Here is a 14323-nt window from a genome sequence, read left to right on the forward strand (position 1 = left end):
AAAAAAAAATATCACCATTTTTCCATAAGTTATTGCCTCAGTCTTTAGAGGCTAATCACTGTCAAGACTGACTCTCAATCATACTTAGAACATTTTTTTTCTTTTTTATCTTAAGTCCTAATTGCCCTGAACAATTTTGACCATTACTGGTTCGATCCATACTTTTTCGTGGTTTAACACGTGCCCCACTTGGCATCATTATAATTACATCATATTTCCTTTATCCACGTTTCTATTCTTGAGAATTTTGAATATTACCTTTTTCCTTATAAAACCTCTAAGGTTATCCTTTAATCGTTCCTCCTGTATTCCCTAGATACAGGGCATATCACAATACCATTTACTAATAGTAGAACCATTGTCTATATACTTCTGAAAAATTTCTCCACTGATTTTTAAAGGTTGTTGTTACCTTAACCCTTTCCCAATCATACTGTCAAAACTCATACTGTCCCTATTAAGGGTGACATGCCAACCTTTATGCAGTCCCCTAGGATTCATTTTAAGTTACCAATGTTCTATCCTTAATTCCACCTTTAAAAGGTACCTGCATCCTTCCATGAATAAATCAAGTCATATATCCTTGATAGATTATCATATTCATCATTCCCACCTCGATAGTCTATACCTAACTTCATAATAGCATCCTTATTCAAATTGAGGTCAATCCATATGGCCTCCAAAAGATAACAACGGTTATCCGCTTGTCTTGCCTAATTTGGTAACGATAACAAGGATGTTCTGGAAGATATTGGTCGTGTTCAACGTGAACTTCTTCTTAATAAATCCTTATTTACTTTTGTTGTTTATCTCAACAGTCATCTCAATGTTGGGATATCTTTCATACCTGGCGTCTCCCTTCCTGGGTATCAAGCCACCGGTCTTACACTTCACATTCTTGAAGGTCACTTCCTTCATCCAATTTTCTTAATTTCTTACTTTCTTGTCTCCTCAGTCTATCCGCGTCTCATTATTTATCCTTCGAACTATCTCAAGGTTTCTTCGAATCCTCCCAACTTACAGGGGATAATATATATGTATCTCTTATGCCCTCAACCATCAATTTTAACTCATGGTGAATCACCCTCATCCTGACGATTACATACTTTTCTATTTCTATTACTACGAGTCTTTAGGGTTTCCTCATACCCAACTTCCTTATCATTCCTCAAACTCTATTGCCTTTATATTCCTTTCTCTTATCATTATTTCATGAACCAACACAACATAAGCATTGATTTCAACATCCCGTCATTCTGGATTCGTGCCCTTAGAACGAATCTTGACCACTTTTACAACTTAAATTCACAATTCATCATACTCGTCTGCCTTTGTTCTGGCTCTAAAGCTTTTACACTCTCTCCATAACCTTTGGGAATTACTTTCCCGAAAACCATTGACTGAACTTAAATCAGTTTATTATAATCTCTTGCTCCGTGCCTTCCTTGGCCTTTCACCAGCGGGTGGTCTCTCTCTTGGGAGGGTAAGTGACAAAAATAGTCTTTTGTGGTTCGTCAATCATTCAGAATCTCAAATGATTCCTCTATTTCCTTTAGCCAGGCTCTTGCCTCGACTAGGTCAACCTGTTCCTTGGAACTCTGAGAGCTTAGAGACTTAAAGGTCCTGAAAGAATTTCCTATCGCATTGTTTCCTCAAGGTGGTGGTTGGGGATAATAGTCTAAGTTCTGTCTAGACAGGTCCATGAATTGCCGTATAGGAGTACCGTCTCGGGTCTCCTTTCCTTACTCGACTTTCTGTTTCCTTAGTATGAAATGTTTCATCCTACTCCCCATAATTGGGGTCATCTTTTAATTAAAATCCTTATTTTCCACTCCATTATGTCATGGGTTCCTTCTATCTTGATGGCGACCTCCCTGACTATCACGTTCAGGGTTTGCTCTAAATCTTATTCCTCAAACTATGGCTCTCATCTAAGTTCTCATCCTTATGCTCTTGAACTTTCGGAACCCAAATTCTATAGGAATACCTCATTATTCCCTTATCATCTTTCTCTGGCACCGTATGCTCTTTTTCAATAATTCGGTCTCTATTGCAATCTCAAACAGCTTTTCGGTACCGGCTCCGGTTACCTTCACTACTATTTCCAAAATCTCTTATAAACTCTCCCAAAGACATTATCATCTTGAGTCTCACCTTTTTACTAAGGGCATCAGCCACCACATTGGCTTTCCCTGAATGATAAAGAATCTCCCAATCATAATTCTTGATTAGCTCTAACCGCCTCCTCTGGCGTATGTTGAGCTCTTTCTACGTAAAAAGGTACTAGAGCTCCTATGGTTTGTATAAATCTTGCACTTCTCTCCATACAAGTAGTGCCTCCAATCTTTAGGGTAAAACTATTGCCACGAGCCTAAGCTCATGGGCGGGGATATCGAATTTCATATTACCTTAATTGTCTTGACATGTACGCGATTACCTTACCGTGCTGCATAAGCACGCACCCTAAGCCCTTGTGCGAAGCGTCACTACACTTCACAAAATCTCCTTTTCCATCCGGCAATGCCAGCATAAGGGCCATCACCAACCTCTACTTCAGTTCTTGAAAGCTGTTCTCACATTTCTCTGTCCATTCGAACTTCTCAGTCTTACGAGTAAGACGCGTTAAAGGGGCTACTATCTTTACAACTTGAACGAACCTCCGATAGTGACCGGCCAATCCTACCTCTGGTAGTCGACCAAACCATGGTCATCAATTCATCAGTGGTCCTTTATCCAATCCTGTCAGGATCCTCCATGGGATCCTCCTCAACAACTATCCCTTCTAGGACAACATCCTCAACCGCTAAATCCTCAATATCAACATCATCCGGTCCTGCATTAGGACACTCTATCGGATCCACAATCCGATCTCCAATTAGTAATAAAATATCATCGCGATGTTGCTCCTCAACCTCAGGGTTCGGAGTCCCGCTACCATATACGATAACGAACTACGCTCCTATCACGATATTTATAAGGGTTCCCATAAGGGTTTTAACTGTCAGTGCTACGTTAGGTAGCCCGACTATGAACTTGGCAAGAGTTCTTATTATCTTAGTTAACTTATTATCTTAACGTCCCATCATCTCTGAGGTTTATAACGCTTAGCTCTGATACCATTTCTGTAACACCCCCAAATCCGGGGTCGGGGATCCGGGTTGTCACGAGTTCCATTTCCCTTAATAACACCCAATCTTAATAATTACTCAACTACTCTGTACTGTGACCCCACAATAAACACACACACCACACGTTATAGTCTCAGAGATGAACATCCAAAAATAACCACAAGTCATTTTATTCCACAATTATCTGCCAATACACCTTAAAAGGTTTTCTGAATAAGTTTACATTTCTTTGCCATTATTACAATTCATAAATATACATAAATCTGGTATATCAAAAGTTGAAAGCCTAGCCTATTGGTAGTTCCTACCTCAGCTACAGCGACATCAACGCCTATAGGAAACTGCGGAATGTTTCCTATCCGCTCGCGAATTGGGAGCTTGGTCCTGTTCATCTTGCCTATCTGATGTTGTGTGATGAAAGAAGAAATCAAGGATGAGCAGCAAGCCCACCAAAATAATATGTATAATGATTAACAATATATGAGCCTTCTCATAGTACTCATGAAAGTCTTGGTCAAAAGAAATGAACCAAGTTTGATATTTTAATGCGATGAAGTCGCAAAATATTTAGTATATATACATATATACTTTTCAAAATCTTGGAAGTCCTCTTCCATGCATAATATACACAAAGTTCCAGTTTATAACTGTATAAAAATATCGTTGCAAGGTGATCTAATATATCTAACCTTGTCTCAACGTTTTTCTGAAAATCTTTGTCATACATAAGATAATCATTTACTAGATATAAGTTTAAAAGATGAAGTTACAAGATACTCCAATATACTTATATCTTTTCCAAATACTACTTGAACTACCACCGTTCAAGTTATAATTAACTTCAAAAGTTCATCACACTGATGAGACTACAAGATAAGACTTGAATAGATTCAATCTTTGAAATATTTTGAAGAAAATGAAGTTATGATATACTTCATTAAGTCCCAATATATATATACACCTATATATATACATACGTTTCCTGAAAACCTCTGTCATGTAAAGTATGAACAGAATTGCAATATCCAATAAATTTGGAAAGGAAAGAATTTTGGCATAAACCTGATATCTTGCTGATCAGGCAAAGATACCAATAAGTAACCTTTTCTACTAGTAGATGGACGAATTCCTCACTGGTCATCACCCTGGTCGTAATAGGACCTTATGCTGGACTGCCACTCAGCCACTTATGCATTTGATGGACTCCCACTGAGCCACTTATACTATCATGGACGCCCACTGAGCACATGTTGCTTATGCCGACTCAATAGATGGACTTACTTCCCGAACGTTGGGTAAGTAATCAATTCATTTACCAAAACAGCAACCTCGTTGCGAATATAAAATACACCACTGAGCCGGATTCCCCAGGTTTTGAGCGAATATTTAAATCCCCTTTGAAAGGAAGATCTTAAATATAAAAATAAGTTTTGGGATCCGCTCTAACTTTTAAAAATCATTTTGAAGACTCGAAAACATTTTTAAGAATGTTTGGAGTAAAGCTGATTTAATGAAGTAAATCAGTCCCCAGAATATTTAGAAAATGACTGAATATTATTATTTAAATAATATTCCCATAAAGAATAATCTTTATAAAAATAATTGAAGTAGAAGTATTAAAACTTATACTTGAAATAAACATTAAATAACCAAAGATATACTTATATGAAAGTATTATCTTTATTTGAATAATCGAAAATAAGTTTGATTATTAACACTTTATTCTCTAATGAAATAAAGAATATATTTTAGTAATAAGCGGAGTCATAATACCTCGAATGAATATTATAAATAATATTCATTAAATAAAATAAAGGAGTCATACATCCTCAAATGAATATTCAAATAATATTCAATTAATAAAATAAAAGGAGTCATAAGCCCTCGAATGAATATTCAAGATAATATTCATTAATAAAATAAAGTTATCGAATAAACCTTATTCGATTAATAGTTTTGAAAACTATAACCATATATATATAAATATATATATATATATAAAATCTACTCGGGATCCTCGACTCCCGGTTTTAGAAAATGTTTTCACCTTTGGGTCCCTATACTAAGGGTATACGCAAATACCGCTTATCTCTAGCATAGGTATTATGCAACGAATAAGCATTTGAACCAACAGATATATAAATCAAGAATACGAAACAGGCATGCATATATATACCATATCAGCATGCTTCAATATATCGCAACATTTGCTAATTAACCAACATGCATCTATCGCAAGATAATGCATATACATATATTCATCACAACAACAGTATAACGGGTAGAAAACTTGCCTGAGCGACTTGGGGTGATAAAAGGCTCGGGACGAGTCTGGTAACCTATAAACAACAAGTAAGTTGGAATTAAACCAAAATCACTTGTAAATCTATACTTTAACTAACTTAGACTCTAACGCTTGTTTTGCGCTCACTGATTCGCTTAAGTCACTCGGGTACCCTCGGCTCCACCATTTTTAATAAATTAACCATTACGAGTTTTAAAGCGATTCCTTCGCGAGTGTCTTACCAACTGCCTAACACTCTTACCATATTTGTTTCATACATTAATTAACCCTTTTTGGTCTTTAACCTATGTTTCAAAGTGAGGCGAGGGGAAATGATTCGTTCGCGAAACGCCGTTACTTGAAACGGTCGTTTCTCCTAAACCGTACATCGGAATCAAACGAACTACATATCAAAACGAAGCTCGTAACATGAACTATATAAATATGGCAATGGTCATAATCTAGCAGGGAGTTCTCGGGTCCAAATGTTATGAACAAAAGCAGTCTAAAGTAAATCGGACGTTACGACGGCTATGTTTACGCGATTTCCAATATTTTAAACCATTCAAACCCATTCCAAATCAACCTCAAATCCAACATACAACCAACATCCATCCTCATCACATCATAACAACCCCAACCAATTCAATTTAATCATTAATACTTATGCCTAAGCTTAACTTTAATCATACTTAAGTTCTTTTAATCAAAACAACAACATTTACCATTCCATTTCAATACCAATTCAATCCCAAACTCTAAATCACCAACATTAAGCTACCATATCACCCTACTAATCAAAATCATCTTATAATACATAGGAATCTAGGGTTTGGAGATGGTATACCTTCCTTGAAGTGGTGGGAGGAGCTAGGAAGCCTTAAGAAGCTTTGAGAAGTCTTAGGAATGCTTGGATCTTCAAGGAAAACAAGAAAAACTTCAAGTTAAAAACTTGAAAACACTATTCATTGTCTTCTTCTTTGATTAAATGAAGAAGATTGAGAAGGAATTGATGGCTTAAACTCATGATATAGCCCTAACTAAGCATGAAGATGATTAGGGAATTAACTCACCAATTTAGGAGGCTTGGATCTTGAGTTTTTGAATTCTTGCCCATTTGCAATAGTAAAAAGCCGAGAGCATGATGAACCATGCCTTGGTTTCTTTTTGATTTTGATGAAAATGATTTTGCTTGGCTTGGTTGGCTTGTTTTTGTGTTTGATTTAGTTAATTACCTTGTTGCCCTTGAATTTGTGTGGTTAAAAAACCACCACACCTCCTTCCTTCCCATGTCATGCTTGTGTCACCTTGCACATGTCATAATGCTCCCACTTGTCCACACCTTGTGGTTTGATGATGTCACAATCCCTGGCTTCTTGTACAAGCTTGTCTCTTGGTCACTTATTTGTTTTACGGTTCCTTATCTTTCGTTCTCGTTTATCGTTTGAGGGATCATACCCGGGATCTTATTACTTAGGTTCCCTTAACCTTTCTCAATATATTGTATTCCTTCTATGATCCTCTCTTATAATCCTTTAATTTAAATCCTTTTTATCCTGTTACCTTATACTCAATTCTCTCCGTATCTTGTGGATTTCCGGGAAAAATCAAAGTGTTCGGAATTGGATTCTGACGATCTTTACATACACTTATATACCACATAGAGTACTAATAATATCCCATAAGATCAATAACAGAACCCCTACATAGCGTGGCATGAAAAGTTTTCTCATTCAGCAAAAACACTATTCATAAGGGTTTCAAAATTTCTCAAAAATTGGGGTTATTACATCTAACCAAAAGTTCTGGATCATTCGGTTCCTTGCTATTTTTTATTGCAAATGCCAGGAAATCTTTAACCCCTTTATTAAATTCTTCCGTAAAACCATAACCACCGGGAATAATTCATTTAGTGATCCAAATAGTATAACAAGACATCTACAAATGTAAAAAAATGCTAAGTAAATAACATATAAGCACCCATATATATGTTAAACATGTAAACATAAAAATTTAATCACACATTTAAATGCATATAAACAGTATAAAAGAAAACTAAAATTTAATACTTACATTGAAGATTGTAAAATTCGTTGTTGTTATGTCATCATGTATTTTGAATGATATGAAGATATATTTTTGTGAGAAAAAATAAGAGAAAAGAGTGAACTTCCAAAAGGGACAGTGATATTTTACACATATTTATGACAGAATCCAATTTCGTCATAAGTTTTAATAAAAAAAATATTTTTGAACAGCTAGCATGTGGCATTTAATGTGGAAGGTGGGAAACTTACGACGGAAACAGTTTCGTTGTAAATACTACTTACGGCGACAGGATTTTCGTCGTAATTTATAGTTAAACGACGTCGTTATTACAACTAAATTTTTATTTTCCTTTTTTTGTAAATAAATTTAATAATGGAATAATAATGAAATATTTCAACTTACGAAGAAATATAAATTCCATCGTAAAGTATATCTCAGAGTTGACTGATAGCCACATTTGACCATAAGTTTAATAATAAAATAATAAACTTATGACGGACTACTATTGTCGTCTTAAAGAATTACGACAGAATCAAAAATTCCGTCGTAAGTAAGGCGCACACTTTTTTCCGTCGTAAGTTAACCGTCGTAATTGAATAATAATCAAAGTACGATCACAAGAGTAATAGGTTCAACAAACAAGAAAACAAGCATCCAAGATTACAACTTAAAAAAAAATCACAATAATAAACTGGATCCTCTTCGCCTTCGTTGTGTTTGTGGTCCTAGGTCTTCTCGCCGTCTTTTCCTTAGTCTCTCTCTGAAAAACGTCTTTAGAGAGTCTTTATATAGAGCCCAAATCATCCAAGAGCCCAGCAAATCGATCTTCTATTCGAATCACGATTCTTGGAAAACGACCCGGCGCGGCTGCGCGCTATCCTAGCGCGGGTGCGCTGTAACTCTGACCAACCGGAGCGGGTGCGCGCTAACACAGCACGGGCGCGCTAAGCTTCTGGAGAAAAATTATTTTCTTGTTTTCTTGGCTGGCTTTTGATGGCATTCAACAAGCAATCTTCCGAGGCACCTTCCTAACACCAGTTTAGCACCAAAATAATGATAAATCTCCTCATTCCTTTATCTATGCCTGAAATGCAAAACACTACAAAAATGTATCAAAAACACAAACAACTCGAGTACAAAACACCAATTCAATCCTTTATGAAGCATTCTAAGTGGACATAAATGCCACTTAACAGTTTCCTCTTGTCCTCTATCAACACCTCCTCCTAGTTGTATTGAACCTCATTCTCCTTTTTAACTTTCTTCAGCTCTTCATCGGCAGATGTAGCCCATAGACGAAGGTTATCAACACCTTTCATCTAGGCCCGCATATACTGCACTTAGTCAGTTATAGCAGTAACCCAAGGGGAAGCCTGAAAAAAGATAAGGCAAAGATATTAGTCCAGATGGTGCATCAGGGAAATAAACAACGAAGGGATTTACAAACTTATAATGAACGTAAGAGCCATTAACTCAGTGCATACCGGAAGCGTCAGAATCTAGAAATGGTCTGGCCCAATATCCTTGGCCTCTTTAGGAGCCCAAAAGAAGATGTGGTCAGTCGTCAGAATACCCCACTTGGAAGTACATGTCTGAATAACGTCCCCCAGGTACGATCTCGCATATTCGGGCCTCGAACTTCCTCTGTCGGGGTATCCTTCTAGATGTTCCCCAAAAGTCTCCAAAGCAGCAGGAATAACATGTCGACCAGCATCCAGGGTTCCTTCTTCCCCGCCTCCAGCCGAAAGATCATGAATGTTGTCCTTCTGAGAAGCTACACATACTTCGTCCGCCTTAACGTCTATGTCCTTCTTTTTTTGCTCAATTGGAGGATCTCGAGTTGACAATGTATAAAAAAAATACTAGTTAAAATATGACGGCCTCAACTCCAGGGTCAAGAGTTGGTGTCACGAATAATAATAAAACAGAAATATAAAATAACTAAACTCACAATAATATACAACCATGACCCCCTTACCAAGATCTTTGTCAGGTTTAAGTATGAACTAGGTTACTTAATTATTACACCACTGATTATTTAAATAAGTTTAATACAAATATACTTTTATTGCAACTTAACGGACCTAACATCTAGTCTGACTTATACTAGCTCATAGGATCCAAATAGAGGAGGAGCTGACAATCTTCCCTGACTACGGCTAGCAATAGATCTTCTAGCGGGTACACGATCTCTAGACATCTGAAATATATACATATATAGAATTTTGCAAGGGTGAGTTATCAATTGCTCAACAATACCAATATATGAATAAAAATAATATAAAACTTTATGTTAAATAGTTATGTGAATAGAAATCTTGAAATCATTGATGTTTAAAACCAAGAAACTAGATACCATCAAAACTAGCATGCTCTATAAACTATATGTTGTTTAAATACCAGAATTCAATTTTAGCATGCTATTTTCCTTTGCAAAACCATTCGTTCCATTACAGGAACCAAAACCCATTTGTTCCACCACAAAAAAATAATCAAATACATTGGACGTTCACAGGTGAAGATAGCTTATCAGTCTATCAACACCGGACAGCTCTAGGCGGCCATCCAAAATAGGTGTTCCGAAACTTAAAGGCTAGCTAGGTCTTTATCACGCTGGACTAATCGGTTAAAATAGTGTGCACAATTGACTTAGCTTCTTACCTTTCCACGCTGGGCCGTTACCGAATAACGGGCCTTTTATGCAACTCCAATATTTGATTACTTTTATCTAGTTTTCAAATTTGATTATACCTATTTCTTTAAAAAAATTCATCAAAAAATTTAATAGCACATTACTAAATATTTTTCAATATCAACCACAATTTTGAGATAGGTATTTTAACAAGTTACTTTTCCCCTAAAACATGATTTAAAATAAAACAAGGAATTATAAATAACACGGGATACATAACTTAAAACGTATAGTTCCGGTACGAAATTCAAATCAATAGTTCATTTATAGAGATTATTGAACCATAGAAGATATGGTCAGAGGTACTTACCTTACAGAGCTTTAACCATAGAACGCTAGGTTATCCTTAAACTGACTTCAGGGCTTGGGTCTTTCGACTGGAACCAGAACAGAGCACCACTACGGGGAATAAGGAGGGAAACGGTGGAACATAGGGGAAGGGGAGAAACATGGGAGAGAGAGGAGAGGTTGATTGAGAGAGAGAGAGAGAGGTGAGAGACAGAGAGAGTTCGAGAGTAGCAGAGAGAGAGATCGAAAGAGATGAGTGAGGAGAGAAGAGGGTGTGTGCGTGTATATCGGCGTTTATGTTTTTGTTTTGTTTTTTTTAAATTCTCAACTGCTGCCAAATGTAAGAAATTGACATAAAGTTTGACATGTATAAATAATTCGCCACGTGTCCTTATTTCTGCTTGCAAACCCCAATCCTATTCCTCATTTCGCTGTTTAACGAACCAATTCGCGGGTAAAAATAACCCAAAAAATTATCAAAATAATTTTAAAATTCCCGGAATATTTGAAAACTACTAAAATAAAAATTTCATAATTTCTAAAATATTTTTGAATTTAACCTTGGAACATAAATTAAATATAATCAGAAAATCATTTAGGGCTTAATAATTGACAAAATATTATTTTCTAAATTTTATAAATTCCTATAAATAATTATTGAAATTATAGAGCCCTAAAAGGTAATTTAAAATAATATTCATATTTATGAAAATTAATCTTTAATAAATACCTTTATACAACTCAGCAATTAATCGCAATAATAATTTTAGAACACAACTGAGTCACATATAATTAATATTTAACACAAAATATAGTTGGAAAAATAATAATGATATTTTATTTATTTATTATATACATTTTAATAATATAAAATACAGATCGTTATATAAAACATTGAGTATGTATATGTATATCCTAACCAGATAAATATATTACAACAAAGAAATTTTTTTAAGGCAAAGTTACGGGTTGATGAGGTTGTGTTACCACTCCCCCATATGGAAAAAATCCAATATTTATCCTGAGTGATGGTTAAACACAACTTTGGCACCCAAATTAATTAGGTTGATGTGGCGGTAGTTCATGCATCTACACCTTAGTTGGATCCACGTGTTGCAATATGCCAAACTCAAGTGGGCCTAAGTATAAAGCACACGCGTGTGTGGGTACTAGTCTTTAGAGCTGTTCGCGAACCGAGCCGTTCGCGAACAAGCTCGATCTCGGCTTTTTAAGGGCTCGGTTCGGCTCGGTCCGTTAAGGGCTCGAGCTCGAACATAAAATGTGTTCGTTAAGAAAACGAGCTCGAGTCGAGCTTTTGACATGTTCGGCTCGAGCTCGGCTCGGCTCGGTACGGCTCGAGCTCGGCTCGAAAAAAATAAAAAAAAATTATATATTTAATTATTATGAATTTTATTCAGATTTTTTATAAACATTTTTAAATTATTGAACTACACGAATGTCAAAATATATATTTTAGTAATTTGAAAAAATTCAGATATTAAAAATAAATTTTTTAATTTGTTATTTTAATAATTAACAAGTGATTTGACTACTACTTGTAACTAGTATTTATTTCCTCATCAGTGTTTCGATTTTTTGAAATTATTTATAAATGATCCAACCGTACGGATGTCAAGATCTATATATTTAAGTGATATAATAAAAAAATTAGAAAAAATAAATATATTTGGTTTGCTATTTTAACAGTTAACTAGTAATTTGACTAGTACTTCTCCCATATTAATGTTTCGATTTTTTAAAAAATATTTATGAATGATCCATCGTACGGATGTTAATATTTATATATTTTAGTGATATGACAAAATTTTTAAAAAAAATAAATGTATTTGATTTGTTATTTTAACAGTCAACAGGTGTTTTGACCTTTACTTGTAATTAGTGTTTAGCCTCATATTAATATTTCAATTTTTAAAAAATATTTATGAATGATCCAACAGTACGGATGTTAATATCTATATATTTTAGTGATATGATAAAAATTTTAGAAAAAAATAAATTTATTTTGTTTGTTATTTTGACAATCAACCAATTGTTTGAACAGTACTTAGAACTAGTGTTTGGTATCATATTATTGATTCATTTTTTTAAAAATTATTTATGAATGATCCAACCGTACGGATGTTAAGATCTTAATATTTTAGTGACATGACCAAAGTTTTAGAAAAAAATAAATGTATTTGGTTTGTTATTTTGATAGTCAACCGGTATTTTGACTTGTACTTGTAACTAGTGTTTAGTCTCGTGTTAATGTTTTGATTTTTTAAAAAATATTTATAGATGATCCAACCGTACGGATGTTAATATCTATATATTTTAGTGACATGATAAAAAATTTAGAAAAAAATAAATTTATTTTGTTTGTTATTTTGACAATCAACCACTTGTTTGAACTGTACTTGTAACTAGTGTTTAGTCTCGTATTCATGTTTTGATTTTTTTAAAAATATTTATAGATGATCCAACCGTACGGATGTTAAGATCTATATATTTTAGTGATATGACAAAAAATTTAGAAAAAAATAAATGTATTTGATTTGTTATTTTAACAGTCAACCGTTCTTTTGACTTGTACTTGTAATTAGTGTTTAGTATCGTATTAATGTTTCTATTTTTTTAAAAATATTTATGAATGATCCAATTGTACAGATTTTAAGATCTATATATTTTAGTGACATGACAACAGTTTTAGAAAAAAATAAATGTATTTGGTTTGTTATTTTAACAGTCAACCGGTGTTTTGACCTGTACTTGTAACTAGTGTTTAGTCTCGTATTAATGTTTTGATTTTTTAAAAAATATTTATAGATGATCCAACCATACGGATATTAATATCTATATATTTTAGTGACATGATAAAAATTTTAAAAAAAAATAAATTTATGTTGTTTGTTATTTTGACAATCAACCAATTGTTTGAACAGTACTTAGAACTAGTGTTTAGTATCATATTAATGTTTCGATTTTTTTAAAAATATTTATGAATAATCCAACCGTACGGATGTTAAGATCAATATATTTTAGTGATATGACAAAAATTTTAGAAAAAAATAAAAGTATTTGGTTTGTTATTTTAACAGTCAACCGCTGTTTTGACCAGAATTTTTTAATTCAGCTCGGCTCGGCTCGACTTGGCTCATTTTGATGGAGAAAGCTCGTGTTCGACTCGGTTCGACTTGGATCAATTTTTTTCGATAAAAGCTCGTGTTCGGCTCGTTCGTTAACGAGCTTGAGCTTGAACACAGGTTTTTGTTCGTTAAGAAAGCTCGGATCGGCTCGCCAGAAAAAAATTAAAGCTCGGCTCGGTTCGATCAAAACTTGGCCCAGCTCGATCCGTGAACAGCTCTACTAGTTTTGTTTCCATGATTAGTGTAGGCCAAATGGGATCCCTCTCCTTCGGGTTATCTTATAGAACTCAGGATTTTTTTCGTGTTCTTCCAGAAATTATAGTGAAACCAGACGAGATGCATGGAAGGGTGCACTTTGGCATTTAATAATCGGTTCTGGAAGTTGTAATGTAGATGAAACTGATAGAATTTAATAATTCTATAAACACATAATTCTCTAAAATAGAGACAAGGACCGTAGTCATCATATCTAATTATCGAGATTAAACTGAAGGCGGAAGCGTACCTGAATCCATAAGGCGATAATCGTAACGGTATTTGAATATGTATAGTGTCCTTGATTATTGTCTTCATCAACCAAGTACTCCTTAGGGTTTCTCAATGGCTCTCTCTGATGGGTAGAAGATAAGCCGTTACGTGTACTTGATATATTGGGGACTATAACCCTTTTTTATATACCACCTAATTAAATCTCCCATTATAATTTAATTGGGTCTGGTATTAGGTATTCACTTAT

Source organism: Apium graveolens, chromosome 7, assembly GCF_009905375.1.
Source record: "Apium graveolens cultivar Ventura chromosome 7, ASM990537v1, whole genome shotgun sequence".
Classification (NCBI taxonomy): Eukaryota; Viridiplantae; Streptophyta; class Magnoliopsida; order Apiales; family Apiaceae; genus Apium; species Apium graveolens.